The sequence below is a fragment of the Silurus meridionalis genome, chromosome 7 (assembly GCF_014805685.1).
Source record: "Silurus meridionalis isolate SWU-2019-XX chromosome 7, ASM1480568v1, whole genome shotgun sequence".
Lineage (NCBI taxonomy): Eukaryota > Metazoa > Chordata > Actinopteri > Siluriformes > Siluridae > Silurus > Silurus meridionalis.
Window position 1 is genome coordinate 5,192,573 of NC_060890.1, and position 19,579 is coordinate 5,212,151.

The 19,579-nt window shown below is 42.9% G+C and overlaps 9 non-coding genes across 9 annotated transcripts; all 9 read left to right on the forward strand.

Moving 5' to 3' along the window:
* The first annotated feature begins 372 nt into the window (after window positions 1-372).
* On the forward strand, window positions 373-444 carry trnap-ugg. The gene has a single exon. It is a non-coding gene; the product is annotated as a tRNA-Pro (tRNA).
* Window positions 445-1,112: 668 nt separating this feature from the next.
* On the forward strand, window positions 1,113-1,184 carry trnap-ugg. Its single transcript has one exon. It is a non-coding gene; the product is annotated as a tRNA-Pro (tRNA).
* A 998-nt stretch (window positions 1,185-2,182) lies between these two features.
* Window positions 2,183-2,254, forward strand: trnap-agg. The gene has a single exon. It is a non-coding gene; the product is annotated as a tRNA-Pro (tRNA).
* A 636-nt stretch (window positions 2,255-2,890) lies between these two features.
* trnap-ugg lies at window positions 2,891-2,962 on the forward strand. Its single transcript has one exon. It is a non-coding gene; the product is annotated as a tRNA-Pro (tRNA).
* A 3,481-nt stretch (window positions 2,963-6,443) lies between these two features.
* trnap-ugg lies at window positions 6,444-6,515 on the forward strand. Its single transcript has one exon. It is a non-coding gene; the product is annotated as a tRNA-Pro (tRNA).
* Window positions 6,516-7,516: 1,001 nt separating this feature from the next.
* Window positions 7,517-7,588, forward strand: trnap-agg. The gene has a single exon. It is a non-coding gene; the product is annotated as a tRNA-Pro (tRNA).
* A 5,266-nt stretch (window positions 7,589-12,854) lies between these two features.
* Window positions 12,855-12,926, forward strand: trnap-agg. Its single transcript has one exon. It is a non-coding gene; the product is annotated as a tRNA-Pro (tRNA).
* Window positions 12,927-16,279: 3,353 nt separating this feature from the next.
* On the forward strand, window positions 16,280-16,351 carry trnap-agg. Its single transcript has one exon. It is a non-coding gene; the product is annotated as a tRNA-Pro (tRNA).
* A 3,156-nt stretch (window positions 16,352-19,507) lies between these two features.
* trnap-agg lies at window positions 19,508-19,579 on the forward strand. Its single transcript has one exon. It is a non-coding gene; the product is annotated as a tRNA-Pro (tRNA).

Below are 19,579 nucleotides of genomic sequence, written 5' to 3' on the forward strand. Positions count from 1 at the left end.
TTGTCATTCCTGTGGTAAATCAATGCCAAATGTTACACTGAATAGTCTAGCTCTTCTCCAACAGAGCTGCTTCATCGCCTACAGTCATACAGTGCAGTGTTGCCTAGACACCTTTAGGTTACCCTGTTTTTGTTATTAAAATCTCCATTTCAGTACTATCTTACTTTTAGGAAGCACCATGGCATATGCGGGTATAGTGTCACTCCAGTGGTGAATTAATTTGAAATGTGACTACTTGGTTCTCGTTTGGTTCCTTGTTACATTAGTGGTCCAGAAACAACCAAACTCTCGAAGAGACCTTGCTCTTGTGTGGACGTTTTCTGAGGTTACCTTGGCATACCGACCTTTGAGCCGAACCGTAACCCGTCGTCTGGCTCGTTGGTCTAGGGGTATGATTCTCGCTTTGGGTGCGAGAGGTCCCGGGTTCAAATCCCGGACGAGCCCAATTTTTACACTGAATAACCTTTGTTGGGTTGAACAAGCGCTGTCAGACAACCGTATCGCTGATAACTTGGTCCTCGCTTGGTGCTTGTTACCTCATAGCGCAAACAAATCGTTTAAATCCTGTGAGAGCGATTTCTTCCCTTTAATATATTGAGGCCATAATTGCCTGACAACCTTTGAATTACTCTGGTTTCATGCTGAACAGTCTGTAAATAGATTACAAAGAAACAAAAGGAATCTTGAACCTCTGTCTGTTTGGATCTCGCCTTCCTTCACCTACATGTGCAGGGTATCTTGTCATTCCTGTGGTAAATCAATGCCAAATGGTCCACTGAATAGTCTAGCTCTTCTCGAACAGAGCTGCTTCATCGCCTACAGTCATACAGTGCAGTGTTGCCTAGACACCTTTAGGTTACCCTGTTTTTGTTATTGAAATCTCCTTTCAGTACTATCTTACTTTTTAGGAAGCACCATGGCATATGCAGGGTATAGTGTCACTCCAGTGGTGAATTAATTTGAAATGTGACTACTTGGTTCTCGTTTGGTTCCTTGTTACATTAGTGGTCCAGAAACAACCAAACTCTCGAAGAGACCTTGCTCTTCTGTGGTCGTTTTCTGAGGTTACCTTGGCATATCGACCTTTGAGTCGAAACATCAGCCCGTAGTCTGGCTCGTTGGTCTAGGGGTATGATTCTCGCTTTGGGTGCGAGAGGTCCCGGGTTCAAATCCCGGACGAGCCCTATTTTTACACTGAATAACCTTTGTTGGGTTGAACAAGCGCTGTCAGACAACCGTATCGCTGATAACTTGGTCCTCGCTTGGTGCTTGTTACCTCATAGCGCAAACAAATCGTTTAAATCCTGTGAGAGCGATTTCTTCCCTTTAATATATTGAGGCCATAATTGCCTGACAACCTTTGAATTACTCTGGTTTCATGCTGAACAGTCTGTAAATAGATTACAAAGAAACAAAAGGAATCTTGAACCTCTGTCTGTTTGGATCTCGCCTTCCCTTCACCTTCATGTGCAGGGTGTAGTGTCATTCCAGTGGTAAATTACTGCCAAGTGTTAGACTGAATAGTTTAGCTCTTCTCCTGCAGAGCTCCTTCATCTCTTATAGTTGTGGAGGCATCATTGGCTGGACACTTTTAAATTACTCTGTTTTTGTTATTGAAATCTCCTTTCAGTACTATCTTACATTTTAGGTAGCACAATGCCATAGCACTTTCTTCAATGAGAACCCAGAAAACAATTCCCTACGTAATTAGTGATTTGAAATAGGACCAATTCTCCCTTACATTGCTCTGCACTGTAAAAGCAAAAGCAACAATAACTGTTTCAAAATATCAGCATGGAGAAAAGGAGACATGTATTTGCAATGTACAGTGACATTTTAATACAAAAATTTAAATGCAGTTCAAATAACTAATAACCCTGTCTGTTTCCTGTAGTTACAGAGGGCGGCTTTGTCTGGACACTTTAAAGTTTTCTCTATTTGTTTCAATTGAAGACATATGCCAGCAAAGCACATGAACTCTGCAGTGACATATCAGTAGACACTTCTTCCACAAGGAGGCCTTTTGGTCTAGGGGTATGATTCAGGTTTTTTGATCCTGGATTTTACTCTGCCTAACAGGAAACAAAATGAACCATGGACCTCCAGCTGTTGGGTTCTCACCTATCCTTCAACGGCGTGTGCAGAGCCGTTCAGTTGCAAACCGAGCTAACCGCGTCTCCTTGGCTCGTTGGTCTAGGGGTATGATTCTCGCTTAGGGTGCGAGAGGTCCCGGGTTCAAATCCCGGACGAGCCCACTTTTTGCACTGAATAAACTTGGTAAGAGTGAACAAAAGAGCTATCCGCACACTGTATCCAATGAAAATGTGGATCTCGCCGCTGCTTGTTCCTCACAGCACGAAAGACGTTGAAATCCCGGAAAAGTTGCTTCTTCTCCCAAATCCACTAATTTGGTTTTCTGCTTAACAGGCTGTAAATAAATGAAAAAGAAACAAAACGAACCTTGGACCTCTGGCTGTTTGGATCTCGCCTTCCTTCACCTACATGTGCAGGGTATAGTGTCATTCCTGTGGTAAATCAATGCCAAATGGTCCACTGAATAGTCTAGCTCTTCTCCAACAGAGCTGCTTCATCGCCTACAGTCATACAGTGCAGTGTTGCCTAGACACCTTTAGGTTACCCTGTTTTTGTTATTAAAATCTCCATTTCAGTACTATCTTACTTTTTAGGAAGCACCATGGCATATGCGGGGTATAGTGTCACTCCAGTGGTGAATTAATTTGAAATGTGACTACTTGGTTCTCGTTTGGTTCCTTGTTACATTAGTGGTCCAGAAACAACCAAACTCTCGAAGAGACCTTGCTCTTGTGTGGACGTTTTCAGAGGTTACCTTGGCATACCGACCTTTGAGCCGAACCGTAACCCGTCGTCTGGCTCGTTGGTCTAGGGGTATGATTCTCGCTTTGGGTGCGAGAGGTCCCGGGTTCAAATCCCGGACGAGCCCTATTTTTACACTGAATAACCTTTGTTGGGTTGAACAAGCGCTGTCAGACAACCGTATCGCTGATAACTTGGTCCTCGCTTGGTGCTTGTTACCTCATAAGCGCAAACAAATCGTTTAAATCCTGTGAGAGCGATTTCTTCCCTTTAATATATTGAGGCCATAATTGCCTGACAACCTTTGAATTACTCTGGTTTCATGCTGAACAGTCTGTAAATAGATTACAAAGAAACAAAAGGAATCTTGAACCTCTGTCTGTTTGGATCTCGCCTTCCCTTCACCTTCATGTGCAGGGTGTAGTGTCATTCCAGTGGTAAATTACTGCCAAGTGTTAGACTGAATAGTTTAGCTCTTCTCCTGCAGAGCTCCTTCATCTCTTATAGTTGTGGAGGCATCATTGGCTGGACACTTTTAAATTACTCTGTTTTTGTTATTGAAATCTCCTTTCAGTACTATCTTACATTTTAGGTAGCACAATGCCATAGCACTTTCTTCAATGAGAACCCAGAAAACAATTCCCTACGTAATTAGTGATTTGAAATAGGACCAATTCTCCCTTACATTGCTCTGCACTGTAAAAGCAAAAGCAACAATAACTGTTTCAAAATATCAGCATGGAGAAAAGGAGACATGTATTTGCAATGTACAGTGACATTTTAATACAAAAATTTAAATGCAGTTCAAATAACTAATAACCCTGTCTGTTTCCTGTAGTTACAGAGGGCGGCTTTGTCTGGACACTTTAAAGTTTTCTATTTGTTTCAATTGAAGACATATGCCAGCAAAGCACATGAACTCTGCAGTGACATATCAGTAGACACTTCTTCCACAAGGAGGCCTTTTGGTCTAGGGGTATGATTCAGGTTTTTTGATCCTGGATTTTACTCTGCCTAACAGGAAACAAAATGAACCATGGACCTCCAGCTGTTGGGTTCTCACCTATCCTTCAACGGCGTGTGCAGAGCCGTTCCAGTTGCAAACCGAGCTAACCCGTCTCCTTGGCTCGTTGGTCTGGGGTATGATTCTCGCTTAGGGTGCGAGAGGTCCCGGTTCAAATCCCGGACGAGCCCACTTTTTGCACTGAATAAACTTGGTAAGAGTGAACAAAAGAGCTATCCGCACACTGTATCCAATGAAAATGTGGATCTCGCTCGCTGCTTGTTTCCTCACAGCACGAAAGACGTTGAAATCCCGGAAAAGTTGCTTCTTCTCCCAAATCCACTAATTTGGTTTTCTGCTTAACAGGCTGTAAATAAATGAAAAAGAAACAAAACGAACCTTGGACCTCTGGCTGTTTGGATCTCGCCTTCCCTTCACCTACATGTGCAGGGTATAGTGTCATTCCTGTGGTAAATCAATGCCAAATGGTCCACTGAATAGTCTAGCTCTTCTCCAACAGAGCTGCTTCATCGCCTACAGTCATACAGTGCAGTGTTGCCTAGACACCTTTAGGTTACCCTGTTTTTGTTATTAAAATCTCCATTTCAGTACTATCTTACTTTTTAGGAAGCACCATGGCATATGCGGGGTATAGTGTCACTCCAGTGGTGAATTAATTTGAAATGTGACTACTTGGTTCTCGTTTGGTTCCTTGTTACATTAGTGGTCCAGAAACAACCAAACTCTCGAAGAGACCTTGCTCTTGTGTGGACGTTTTCAGAGGTTACCTTGGCATACCGACCTTTGAGCCGAACCGTAACCCCGTCGTCTGGCTCGTTGGTCTAGGGGTATGATTCTCGCTTTGGTGCGAGAGGTCCCGGTTCAAATCCCGGACGAGCCCTATTTTTACACTGAATAACCTTTGTTGGGTTGAACAAGCGCTGTCAGACAACCGTATCGCTGATAACTTGGTCCTCGCTTGGTGCTTGTTACCTCATAGCGCAAACAAATCGTTTAAATCCTGTGAGAGCGATTTCTTCCCTTTAATATATTGAGGCCATAATTGCCTGACAACCTTTGAATTACTCTGGTTTCATGCTGAACAGTCTGTAAATAGATTACAAAGAAACAAAAGGAATCTTGAACCTCTGTCTGTTTGGATCTCGCCTTCCCTTCACCTTCATGTGCAGGGTGTAGTGTCATTCCAGTGGTAAATTACTGCCAAGTGTTAGACTGAATAGTTTAGCTCTTCTCCTGCAGAGCTCCTTCATCTCTTATAGTTGTGGAGGCATCATTGGCTGGACACTTTTAAATTACTCTGTTTTTGTTATTGAAATCTCCTTTCAGTACTATCTTACATTTTAGGTAGCACAATGCCATAGCACTTTCTTCAATGAGAACCCAGAAAACAATTCCCTACGTAATTAGTGATTTGAAATAGGACCAATTCTCCTTACATTGCTCTGCACTGTAAAAGCAAAAGCAACAATAACTGTTTCAAAATATCAGCATGGAGAAAAGGAGACATGTATTTGCAATGTACAGTGACATTTTAATACAAAAATTTAAATGCAGTTCAAATAACTAATAACCCTGTCTGTTTCCTGTAGTTACAGAGGCGGCTTTGTCTGGACACTTTAAAGTTTTCTATTTGTTTCAATTGAAGACATATGCCAGCAAAGCACATGAACTCTGCAGTGACATATCAGTAGACACTTCTTCCACAAGGAGGCCTTTTGGTCTAGGGGTATGATTCAGGTTTTTTGATCCTGGATTTTACTCTGCCTAACAGGAAACAAAATGAACCATGGACCTCCAGCTGTTGGGTTCTCACCTATCCTTCAACGGCGTGTGCAGAGCCGTTCCAGTTGCAAACCGAGCTAACCCGCGTCTCCTTGGCTCGTTGGTCTAGGGGTATGATTCTCGCTTAGGGTGCGAGAGGTCCCGGGTTCAAATCCGGACGAGCCCACTTTTGCACTGAATAAGCTTGGTAAGAGTGAACAAAAGAGCTATCCGCACACTGTATCCAATGAAAATGTGGATCTCGCTCGCTGCTTGTTCCTCACAGCACAAAAGACGTTGAAATCCCGGAAAAGTTGCTTCTTCTCCCAAATCCACTAATTTGGTTTTCTGCTTAACAGGCTGTAAATAAATGAAAAAGAAACAAAACGAACCTTGGACCTCTGGCTGTTTGGATCTCGCCTTCCCTTCACCTACATGTGCAGGGTATCTTGTCATTCCTGTGGTAAATCAATGCCAAATGTTACACTGAATAGTCTAGCTCTTCTCCAACAGAGCTGCTTCATCGCCTACAGTCATACAGTGCAGTGTTGCCTAGACACCTTTAGGTTACCCTGTTTTTGTTATTAAAATCTCCATTTCAGTACTATCTTACTTTTTAGGAAGCACCATGGCATATGCAGGGTATAGTGTCACTCCAGTGGTGAATTAATTTGAAATGTGACTACTTGGTTCTCGTTTGGTTCCTTGTTACATTAGTGGTCCAGAAACAACCAAACTCTCGAAGAGACCTTGCTCTTGTGTGGACGTTTTCTGAGGTTACCTTGGCATACCGACCTTTGAGCCGAACCGTAACCCGTCGTCTGGCTCGTTGGTCTAGGGGTATGATTCTCGCTTTGGGTGCGAGAGGTCCCGGGTTCAAATCCCGGACGAGCCCTATTTTTACACTGAATAACCTTTGTTGGGTTGAACAAGCGCTGTCAGACAACCGTATCGCTGATAACTTGGTCCTCGCTTGGTGCTTGTTACCTCATAGCGCAAACAAATCGTTTAAATCCTGTGAGAGCGATTTCTTCCCTTTAATATATTGAGGCCATAATTGCCTGACAACCTTTGAATTACTCTGGTTTCATGCTGAACAGTCTGTAAATAGATTACAAAGAAACAAAAGGAATCTTGAACCTCTGTCTGTTTGGATCTCGCCTTCCTTCACCTTCATGTGCAGGGTGTAGTGTCATTCCAGTGGTAAATTACTGCCAAGTGTTAGACTGAATAGTTTAGCTCTTCTCCTGCAGAGCTCCTTCATCTCTTATAGTTGTGGAGGGCATCATTGGCTGGACACTTTTAAATTACTCTGTTTTTGTTATTGAAATCTCCCTTTCAGTACTATCTTACATTTTAGGTAGCACAATGCCATAGCACTTTCTTCAATGAGAACCCAGAAAACAATTCCCTACGTAATTAGTGATTTGAAATAGGACCAATTCTCCCTTACATTGCTCTGCACTGTAAAAGCAAAAGCAACAATAACTGTTTCAAAATATCAGCATGGAGAAAAGGAGACATGTATTTGCAATGTAAAGTGACATTTTAATACAAAAATTTAAATGCAGTTCAAATAACTAATATCCCTGTCTGTTTCCTGTAGTTACAGAGGGCGGCTTTGTCTGGACACTTTAAAGTTTTCTCTATTTGTTTCAATTGAAGACATATGCCAGCAAAGCACATGAACTCTGCAGTGACATATCAGTAGACACTTCTTCCACAAGGAGGCCTTTTGGTCTAGGGGTATGATTCAGGTTTTTTGATCCTGGATTTTACTCTGCCTAACAGGAAACAAAATGAACCATGGACCTCCAGCTGTTGGGTTTTCACCTTCCCTTTACCGGCTGGTGCAGAGCCGTTCCAGTTGCAAACCGAGCTAACCCGCGTCTCCTTGGCTCGTTGGTCTAGGGGTATGATTCTCGCTTAGGGTGCGAGAGGTCCCGGGTTCAAATCCCGGACGAGCCCACTTTTTGCACTGAATAAGCTTGGTAAGAGTGAACAAAAGAGCTATCCGCACACTGTATCCAATGAAAATGTGGATCTCGCTCGCTGCTTGTTCCCTCACAGCACAAAAGACGTTGAAATCCCGGAAAAGTTGCTTCTTCTCCCAAATCCACTAATTTGGTTTTCTGCTTAACAGGCTGTAAATAAATGAAAAAGAAACAAAACGAACCTTGGACCTCTGGCTGTTTGGATCTCGCCTTCCCTTCACCTACATGTGCAGGGTATCTTGTCATTCCTGTGGTAAATCAATGCCAAATGTTACACTGAATAGTCTAGCTCTTCTCGAACAGAGCTGCTTCATCGCCACAGTCATACAGTGCAGTGTTGCCTAGACACCTTTAGGTTACCCTGTTTTTGTTATTAAAATCTCCATTTCAGTACTATCTTACTTTTAGGAAGCACCATGGCATATGCGGGTATAGTGTCACTCAGTGGTGAATTAATTTGAAATGTGACTACTTGGTTCTCGTTTGGTTCCTTGTTACATTAGTGGTCCAGAAACAACCAAACTCTCAAGAGACCTTGCTCTTGTGTGGACGTTTTCTGAGGTTACCTTGGCATACCGACCTTTGAGCGAACCGTAACCCGTCGTCTGGCTCGTTGGTCTAGGGGTATGATTCTCGCTTTGGTGCGAGAGGTCCCGGTTCAAATCCCGGACGAGCCCTATTTTACACTGAATAACCTTTGTTGGGTTGAACAAGCGCTGTCAGACAACCGTATCGCTGATAACTTGGTCCTCGCTTGGTGCTTGTTACCTCATAGCGCAAACAAATCGTTTAAATCCTGTGAGAGCGATTTCTTCCCTTTAATATATTGAGGCCATAATTGCCTGACAACCTTTGAATTACTCTGGTTTCATGCTGAACAGTCTGTAAATAGATTACAAAGAAACAAAAGGAATCTTGAACCTCTGTCTGTTTGGATCTCGCCTTCCTTCACCTTCATGTGCAGGGTGTAGTGTCATTCAGTGGTAAATTACTGCCAAGTGTTAGACTGAATAGTTTAGCTCTTCTCCTGCAGAGCTCCTTCATCTCTTATAGTTGTGGAGGCATCATTGGCTGGACACTTTTAAATTACTCTGTTTTTGTTATTGAAATCTCCTTTCAGTACTATCTTACATTTTAGGTAGCACAATGCCATAGCACTTTCTTCAATGAGAACCCAGAAAACAATTCCCTCGTAATTAGTGATTTGAAATAGGACCAATTCTCCTTACATTGCTCTGCACTGTAAAAGCAAAAGCAACAATAACTGTTTCAAAATATCAGCATGGAGAAAAGGAGACATGTATTTGCAATGTAAAGTGACATTTTAATACAAAAATTTAAATGCAGTTCAAATAACTAATATCCCTGTCTGTTTCCTGTAGTTACAGAGGCGGCTTTGTCTGGACACTTTAAAGTTTTCTCTATTTGTTTCAATTGAAGACATATGCCAGCAAAGCACATGAACTCTGCAGTGACATATCAGTAGACACTTCTTCCACAAGGAGGCCTTTTGGTCTAGGGGTATGATTCAGGTTTTTTGATCCTGGATTTTACTCTGCCTAACAGGAAACAAAATGAACCATGGACCTCCAGCTGTTGGGTTCTCACCTATCCTTCAACGGCGTGTGCAGAGCCGTTCAGTTGCAAACCGAGCTAACCAGCGTCTCCTTGGCTCGTTGGTCTGGGGTATGATTCTCGCTTTGGGTGCGAGAGGTCCCGGTTCAAATCCCGGACGAGCCCTATTTTACACTGAATAACCTTTGTTGGGTTGAACAAGCTGTCAGACAACCGTATCGCTGATAACTTGGTCCTCGCTTGGTGCTTGTTACCTCATAGCGCAAACAAATCGTTTAAATCCTGTGAGAGCGATTTCTTCCCTTTAATATATTGAGGCCATAATTGCCTGACAACCTTTGAATTACTCTGGTTTCATGCTGAACAGTCTGTAAATAGATTACAAAGAAACAAAAGGAATCTTGAACCTCTGTCTGTTTGGATCTCGCCTTCCTTCACCTACATGTGCAGGGTATCTTGTCATTCCTGTGGTAAATCAATGCCAAATGTTACACTGAATAGTCTAGCTCTTCTCCAACAGAGCTGCTTCATCGCCTACAGTCATACAGTGCAGTGTTGCCTAGACACCTTTAGGTTACCCTGTTTTTGTTATTGAAATCTCCTTTCAGTACTATCTTACATTTTAGGTAGCACAATGCCATAGCACTTTCTTCAATGAGAACCCAGAAAACAATTCCCTCGTAATTAGTGATTTGAAATAGGACCAATTCTCCTTACATTGCTCTGCACTGTAAAAGCAAAAGCAACAATAACTGTTTCAAAATATCAGCATGGAGAAAAGGAGACATGTATTTGCAATGTACAGTGACATTTTAATACAAAAATTTAAATGCAGTTCAAATAACTAATAACCCTGTCTGTTTCCTGTAGTTACAGAGGCGGCTTTGTCTGGACACTTTAAAGTTTTCTCTATTTGTTTCAATTGAAGACATATGCCAGCAAAGCACATGAACTCTGCAGTGACATATCAGTAGACACTTCTTCCACAAGGAGGCCTTTTGGTCTAGGGGTATGATTCAGGTTTTTTGATCCTGGATTTTACTCTGCCTAACAGGAAACAAAATGAACCATGGACCTCCAGCTGTTGGGTTCTCACCTATCCTTCAACGGCGTGTGCAGAGCCGTTCCAGTTGCAAACCGAGCTAACCAGCGTCTCCTTGGCTCGTTGGTCTGGGGTATGATTCTCGCTTAGGTGCGAGAGGTCCCGGTTCAAATCCCGGACGAGCCCACTTTTTGCACTGAATAAGCTTGGTAAGAGTGAACAAAAGAGCTATCCGCACACTGTATCCAATGAAAATGTGGATCTCGCTCGCTGCTTGTTCCCTCACAGCACAAAAGACGTTGAAATCCCGGAAAAGTTGCTTCTTCTCCCAAATCCACTAATTTGGTTTTCTGCTTAACAGGCTGTAAATAAATGAAAAAGAAACAAAACGAACCTTGGACCTCTGGCTGTTTGGATCTCGCCTTCCCTTCACCTACATGTGCAGGGTATCTTGTCATTCCTGTGGTAAATCAATGCCAAATGTTACACTGAATAGTCTAGCTCTTCTCCAACAGAGCTGCTTCATCGCCTACAGTCATACAGTGCAGTGTTGCCTAGACACCTTTAGGTTACCCTGTTTTTGTTATTAAAATCTCCATTTCAGTACTATCTTACTTTTTAGGAAGCACCATGGCATATGCGGGTATAGTGTCACTCAGTGGTGAATTAATTTGAAATGTGACTACTTGGTTCTCGTTTGGTTCCTTGTTACATTAGTGGTCCAGAAACAACCAAACTCTCAAGAGACCTTGCTCTTGTGTGGACGTTTTCAGAGGTTACCTTGGCATACCGACCTTTGAGCCGAACCGTAACCCGTCGTCTGGCTCGTTGGTCTGGGGTATGATTCTCGCTTTGGGTGCGAGAGGTCCCGGTTCAAATCGGACGAGCCCTATTTTACACTGAATAACCTTTGTTGGGTTGAACAAGCGCTGTCAGACAACCGTATCGCTGATAACTTGGTCCTCGCTTGGTGCTTGTTACCTCATAGCGCAAACAAATCGTTTAAATCCTGTGAGAGCGATTTCTTCCCTTTAATATATTGAGGCCATAATTGCCTGACAACCTTTGAATTACTCTGGTTTCATGCTGAACAGTCTGTAAATAGATTACAAAGAAACAAAAGGAATCTTGAACCTCTGTCTGTTTGGATCTCGCCTTCCTTCACCTACATGTGCAGGGTATCTTGTCATTCCTGTGGTAAATCAATGCCAAATGGTCCACTGAATAGTCTAGCTCTTCTCCAACAGAGCTGCTTCATCGCCTACAGTCATACAGTGCAGTGTTGCCTAGACACCTTTAGGTTACCCTGTTTTTGTTATTGAAATCTCCTTTCAGTACTATCTTACTTTTTAGGAAGCACCATGGCATATGCAGGGTATAGTGTCACTCCAGTGGTGAATTAATTTGAAATGTGACTACTTGGTTCTCGTTTGGTTCCTTGTTACATTAGTGGTCCAGAAACAACCAAACTCTCGAAGAGACCTTGCTCTTCTGTGGTCGTTTTCTGAGGTTACCTTGGCATATCGACCTTTGAGCGAACCGTAACCCGTCGTCTGGCTCGTTGGTCTAGGGGTATGATTCTCGCTTAGGTGCGAGAGGTCCGGGTTCAAATCCCGGACGAGCCCTATTTTTACACTGAATAACCTTTGTTGGGTTGAACAAGCGCTGTCAGACAACCGTATCGCTGATAACTTGGTCCTCGCTTGGTGCTTGTTACCTCATAGCGCAAACAAATCGTTTAAATCCTGTGAGAGCGATTTCTTCCTTTAATATATTGAGGCCATAATTGCCTGACAACCTTTGAATTACTCTGGTTTCATGCTGAACAGTCTGTAAATAGATTACAAAGAAACAAAAGGAATCTTGAACCTCTGTCTGTTTGGATCTCGCCTTCCCTTCACCTTCATGTGCAGGGTGTAGTGTCATTCCAGTGGTAAATTACTGCCAAGTGTTAGACTGAATAGTTTAGCTCTTCTCCTGCAGAGCTCCTTCATCTCTTATAGTTGTGGAGGGCATCATTGGCTGGACACTTTTAAATTACTCTGTTTTTGTTATTGAAATCTCCCTTTCAGTACTATCTTACATTTTAGGTAGCACAATGCCATAGCACTTTCTTCAATGAGAACCCAGAAAACAATTCCCTCGTAATTAGTGATTTGAAATAGGACCAATTCTCCCTTACATTGCTCTGCACTGTAAAAGCAAAAGCAACAATAACTGTTTCAAAATATCAGCATGGAGAAAAGGAGACATGTATTTGCAATGTACAGTGACATTTTAATACAAAAATTTAAATGCAGTTCAAATAACTAATAACCCTGTCTGTTTCCTGTAGTTACAGAGGGCGGCTTTGTCTGGACACTTTAAAGTTTTCTCTATTTGTTTCAATTGAAGACATATGCCAGCAAAGCACATGAACTCTGCAGTGACATATCAGTAGACACTTCTTCCACAAGGAGGCCTTTTGGTCTAGGGGTATGATTCAGGTTTTTTGATCCTGGATTTTACTCTGCCTAACAGGAAACAAAATGAACCATGGACCTCCAGCTGTTGGGTTCTCACCTTCCTTCAACGGCTGGTGCAGAGCCGTTCAGTTGCAAACCGAGCTAACCCGCGTCTCCTTGGCTCGTTGGTCTAGGGGTATGATTCTCGCTTAGGGTGCGAGAGGTCCCGGGTTCAAATCCCGGACGAGCCCACTTTTTGCACTGAATAAACTTGGTAAGAGTGAACAAAAGAGCTATCCGCACACTGTATCCAATGAAAATGTGGATCTCGCTCGCTGCTTGTTCCCTCACAGCACAAAAGACGTTGAAATCCGGAAAAGTTGCTTCTTCTCCCAAATCCACTAATTTGGTTTTCTGCTTAACAGGCTGTAAATAAATGAAAAGAAACAAAAGGAATCTTGAACCTCTGGCTGTTTGGATCTCGCCTTCCCTTCACCTACATGTGCAGGGTATCTTGTCATTCCTGTGGTAAATCAATGCCAAATGTTACACTGAATAGTCTAGCTCTTCTCCAACAGAGCTGCTTCATCGCCTACAGTCATACAGTGCAGTGTTGCCTAGACACCTTTAGGTTACCCTGTTTTTGTTATTAAAATCTCCATTTCAGTACTATCTTACTTTTTAGGAAGCACCATGGCATATGCAGGGTATAGTGTCACTCAGTGGTGAATTAATTTGAAATGTGACTACTTGGTTCTCGTTTGGTTCCTTGTTACATTAGTGGTCCAGAAACAACCAAACTCTCGAAGAGACCTTGCTCTTGTGTGGACGTTTTCTGAGGTTACCTTGGCATACCGACCTTTGAGCGAACCGTAACCCGTCGTCTGGCTCGTTGGTCTAGGGGTATGATTCAGGTTTTTGATCCTGGATTTTACTCTGCCTAACAGGAAACAAAATGAACCATGGACCTCCAGCTGTTGGGTTCTCACCTTCCTTCAACGGCTGGTGCAGAGCCGTTCAGTTGCAAACCGAGCTAACCCGCGTCTCCTTGGCTCGTTGGTCTGGGGTATGATTCTCGCTTAGGTGCGAGAGGTCCCGGTTCAAATCCCGGACGAGCCCTATTTTACACTGAATAACCTTTGTTGGGTTGAACAAGCTGTCAGACAACCGTATCGCTGATAACTTGGTCCTCGCTTGGTGCTTGTTACCTCATAGCGCAAACAAATCGTTTAAATCCTGTGAGAGCGATTTCTTCCTTTAATATATTGAGGCCATAATTGCCTGACAACCTTTGAATTACTCTGGTTTCATGCTGAACAGTCTGTAAATAGATTACAAAGAAACAAAAGGAATCTTGAACCTCTGTCTGTTTGGATCTCGCCTTCCTTCACCTTCATGTGCAGGGTGTAGTGTCATTCAGTGGTAAATTACTGCCAAGTGTTAGACTGAATAGTTTAGCTCTTCTCCTGCAGAGCTCCTTCATCTCTTATAGTTGTGGAGGGCATCATTGGCTGGACACTTTTAAATTACTCTGTTTTTGTTATTGAAATCTCCCTTTCAGTACTATCTTACATTTTAGGTAGCACAATGCCATAGCACTTTCTTCAATGAGAACCCAGAAAACAATTCCCTCGTAATTAGTGATTTGAAATAGGACCAATTCTCCTTACATTGCTCTGCACTGTAAAAGCAAAAGCAACAATAACTGTTTCAAAATATCAGCATGGAGAAAAGGAGACATGTATTTGCAATGTAAAGTGACATTTTAATACAAAAATTTAAATGCAGTTCAAATAACTAATATCCCTGTCTGTTTCCTGTAGTTACAGAGGGCGGCTTTGTCTGGACACTTTAAAGTTTTCTCTATTTGTTTCAATTGAAGACATATGCCAGCAAAGCACATGAACTCTGCAGTGACATATCAGTAGACACTTCTTCCACAAGGAGGCCTTTTGGTCTAGGGGTATGATTCAGGTTTTTTGATCCTGGATTTTACTCTGCCTAACAGGAAACAAAATGAACCATGGACCTCCAGCTGTTGGGTTTTCACCTTCCTTCAACGGCTGGTGCAGAGCCGTTCAGTTGCAAACCGAGCTAACCAGCGTCTCCTTGGCTCGTTGGTCTAGGGGTATGATTCTCGCTTAGGTGCGAGAGGTCCCGGTTCAAATCGGACGAGCCCACTTTTGCACTGAATAAACTTGGTAAGAGTGAACAAAGAGCTATCCGCACACTGTATCCAATGAAAATGTGGATCTCGCTCGCTGCTTGTTCCCTCACAGCACAAAAGACGTTGAAATCCCGGAAAAGTTGCTTCTTCTCCCAAATCCACTAATTTGGTTTTCTGCTTAACAGGCTGTAAATAAATGAAAAAGAAACAAAACGAACCTTGGACCTCTGGCTGTTTGGATCTCGCCTTCCCTTCACCTACATGTGCAGGGTATAGTGTCATTCCTGTGGTAAATCAATGCCAAATGTTACACTGAATAGTCTAGCTCTTCTCCAACAGAGCTGCTTCATCGCCTACAGTCATACAGTGCAGTGTTGCCTAGACACCTTTAGGTTACCCTGTTTTTGTTATTAAAATCTCCATTTCAGTACTATCTTACTTTTTAGGAAGCACCATGGCATATGCAGGGTATAGTGTCACTCCAGTGGTGAATTAATTTGAAATGTGACTACTTGGTTCTCGTTTGGTTCCTTGTTACATTAGTGGTCCAGAAACAACCAAACTCTCGAAGAGACCTTGCTCTTGTGTGGACGTTTTCAGAGGTTACCTTGGCATACCGACCTTTGAGCCGAACCGTAACCCCGTCGTCTGGCTCGTTGGTCTAGGGGTATGATTCAGGTTTTTGATCCTGGATTTTACTCTGCCTAACAGGAAACAAAATGAACCATGGACCTCCAGCTGTTGGGTTCTCACCTATCCTTCAACGGCTGGTGCAGAGCCGTTCAGTTGCAAACCGAGCTAACCAGCGTCTCCTTGGCTCGTTGGTCTAGGGGTATGATTCTCGCTTGGTGCTTGTTACCTCATAGCGCAAACAAATCGTTTAAATCCTGTGAGAGCGATTTCTTCCCTTTAATATATTGAGGCCATAATTGCCTGACAACCTTTGAATTACTCTGGTTTCATGCTGAACAGTCTGTAAATAGATTACAAAGAAACAAAAGGAATCTTGAACCTCTGTCTGTTTGGATCTCGCCTTCCCTTCACCTACATGTGCAGGGTATCTTGTCATTCCTGTGGTAAATCAATGCCAAATGTTACACTGAATAGTCTAGCTCTTCTCGAACAGAGCTGCTTCATCGCCTACAGTCATACAGTGCAGTGTTGCCTAGACACCTTTAGGTTACCCTGTTTTTGTTATTAAAATCTCCATTTCAGTACTATCTTACTTTTTAGGAAGCACCATGGCATATGCAGGGTATAGTGTCACTCCAGTGGTGAATTAATTTGAAATGTGACTACTTGGTTCTCGTTTGGTTCCTTGTTACATTAGTGGTCCAGAAACAACCAAACTCTCGAAGAGACCTTGCTCTTGTGTGGACGTTTTCTGAGGTTACCTTGGCATATCGACCTTTGAGCCGAAACATCAGCCCGTCGTCTGGCTCGTTGGTCTAGGGGTATGATTCTCGCTTAGGGTGCGAGAGGTCCCGGGTTCAAATCCCGGACGAGCCCACTTTTTGCACTGAATAAACTTTGTAAGAGTGAACAAAAGAGCTATCCGCACACTGTATCCAATGTAAATGTGGATCTCGCTCGCTGCTTGTTCCCTCACAGCACGAAAGGCGTTGAAATCCCGAAAAAGTTGCTTCTTCTCCCAAATCCACTAATTTGGTTTTCTGCTTAACAGGCTGTAAATAAATGAAAAAGAAACAAAACGAACCTTGGACCTCTGGCTGTTTGGATCTCGCCTTCCCTTCATCTACATATGCAGGGTATCTTGTCATTCCTGTGGTAAATCAATGCCAAATGTTACACTGAATAATCTAGCTCTTCTCCAACAGAGCTGCTTCATCGCCTACAGTCATACAGTGCAGTGTTGCCTAGACACCTTTAGGTTACCCTGTTTTTGTTATTAAAATCTCCATTTCAGTACTATCTTACTTTTTAGGAAGCACCATGGCATATGCAGGGTATAGTGTCACTCCAGTGGTGAATTAATTTGAAATGTGACTACTTGGTTCTCGTTTGGTTCCTTGTTACATTAGTGGTCCAGAAACAACCAAACTCTCGAAGAGACCTTGCTCTTGTGTGGACGTTTTCTGAGGTTACCTTGGCATATCGACCTTTGAGCCGAAACATCAGCCCGTCGTCTGGCTCGTTGGTCTAGGGGTATGATTCTCGCTTAGGGTGCGAGAGGTCCCGGTTCAAATCCGGACGAGCCCACTTTTGCACTGAATAAACTTGGTAAGAGTGAACAAAGAGCTATCCGCACACTGTATCCAATGAAAATGTGGATCTCGCTGCTTGTTCCTCACAGCACAAAAGACGTTGAAATCCGGAAAAGTTGCTTCTTCTCCCAAATCCACTAATTTGGTTTTCTGCTTAACAGGCTGTAAATAAATGAAAAAGAAACAAAACGAACCTTGGACCTCTGGCTGTTTGGATCTCGCCTTCCCTTCATCTACATATGCATGGTATCTTGTCATTCCTGTGGTAAATCAATGCCAAATGTTACACTGAATAATCTAGCTCTTCTCCAACAGAGCTGCTTCATCGCCTACAGTCACACAGTGCAGTGTTGCCTAGACACCTTTAGGTTACCCTATTTTTGTTATTAAAATCTCCATTTCAGTACTATCTTACTTTTTAGGAAGGACCATGGCATATGCAGGGTATAGTGTCACTCCAGTGGTGAATTAATTTGAAATGTGACTACTTGGTTCTCGTTTGGTTCCTTGTTACATTAGTGGTCCAGAAACAACCAAACTCTCAAAGAGACCTTGCTCTTGTGTGGATGTTTTCTGAGGTTACCTTGGCATACCGACCTTTGAGCCGAAACATCAGCCCGTCGTCTGGCTCGTTGGTCTAGGGGTATGATTCTCGCTTAGGTGCGAGAGGTCCCGGTTCAAATCCGGACGAGCCCACTTTTGCACTGAATAAACTTGGTAAGAGTGAACAAAGAGCTATCCGCACACTGTATCCAATGAAAATGTGGATCTCGCTCGCTGCTTGTTCCTCACAGCACAAAAGACGTTGAAATCCCGGAAAAGTTGCTTCTTCTCCCAAATCCACTAATTTGGTTTTCTGCTTAACAGGCTGTAAATAAATGAAAAAGAAACAAAACGAACCTTGGACCTCTGGCTGTTTGGATCTCGCCTTCCCTTCACCTTCATGTGCAGGGTGTAGTGTCATTCCTGTGGTAAATCAATGCCAAATGGTCCACTGAATAGTCTAGCTCTTCTCCAACAGAGCTGCTTCATCGCCACAGTCATACAGTGCAGTGTTGCCTAGACACCTTTAGGTTACCCTGTTTTTGTTATTGAAATCTCCTTTCAGTACTATCTTACTTTTTAGGAAGCACCATGGCATATGCGGGTATAGTGTCATTCCTGTGGTAAATCAATGCCAAATGTTACACTGAATAGTCTAGCTCTTCTCCAACAGAGCTGCTTCATCGCCTACAGTCATACAGTGCAGTGTTGCCTAGACACCTTTAGGTTACCCTGTTTTTGTTATTGAAATCTCCTTTCAGTACTATCTTACTTTTTAGGAAGCACCATGGCATATGCGGGTATAGTGTCATTCCTGTGGTAAATCAATGCCAAATGGTCCACTGAATAGTCTAGCTCTTCTCCAACAGAGCTGCTTCATCGCCACAGTCATACAGTGCAGTGTTGCCTAGACACCTTTAGGTTACCCTGTTTTTGTTATTGAAATCTCCTTTCAGTACTATCTTACTTTTTAGGAAGCACCATGGCATATGCGGGTATAGTGTCATTCCTGTGGTAAATCAATGCCAAATGTTACACTGAATAGTCTAGCTCTTCTCCAACAGAGCTGCTTCATCGCCTACAGTCATACAGTGCAGTGTTGCCTAGACACCTTTAGGTTACCCTGTTTTTGTTATTAAAATCTCCATTTCAGTACTATCTTACTTTTTAGGAAGCACCATGGCATATGCGGGTATAGTGTCATTCCTGTGGTAAATCAATGCCAAATGGTCCACTGAATAGTCTAGCTCTTCTCCTGCAGAGCTCCTTCATCTCTTATAGTTGTGGAGGCATCATTGGCTGGACACTTTTAAATTACTCTGTTTTTGTTATTGAAATCTCCCTTTCAGTACTATCTTACATTTTAGGTAGCACAATGCCATAGCACTTTCTTCAATGAGAACCCAGAAAACAATTCCCTACGTAATTAGTGATTTGAAATAGGACCAATTCTCCTTACATTGCTCTGCACTGTAAAAGCAAAAGCAACAATAACTGTTTCAAAATATCAGCATGGAGAAAAGGAGACATGTATTTGCAATGTACAGTGACATTTTAATACAAAATTTAAATGCAGTTCAAATAACTAATAACCCTGTCTGTTTCCTGTAGTTACAGAGGCGGCTTTGTCTGGACACTTTAAAGTTTTCTATTTGTTTCAATTGAAGACATATGCCAGCAAAGCACATGAACTCTGCAGTGACATATCAGTAGACACTTCTTCCACAAGGAGGCCTTTTGGTCTAGGGGTATGATTCAGGTTTTTTGATCCTGGATTTTACTCTGCCTAACAGGAAACAAAATGAACCATGGACCTCCAGCTGTTGGGTTCTCACCTATCCTTCAACGGCTGGTGCAGAGCCGTTCAGTTGCAAACCGAGCTAACCCGCGTCTCCTTGGCTCGTTGGTCTAGGGGTATGATTCTCGCTTAGGGTGCGAGAGGTCCCGGGTTCAAATCCCGGACGAGCCC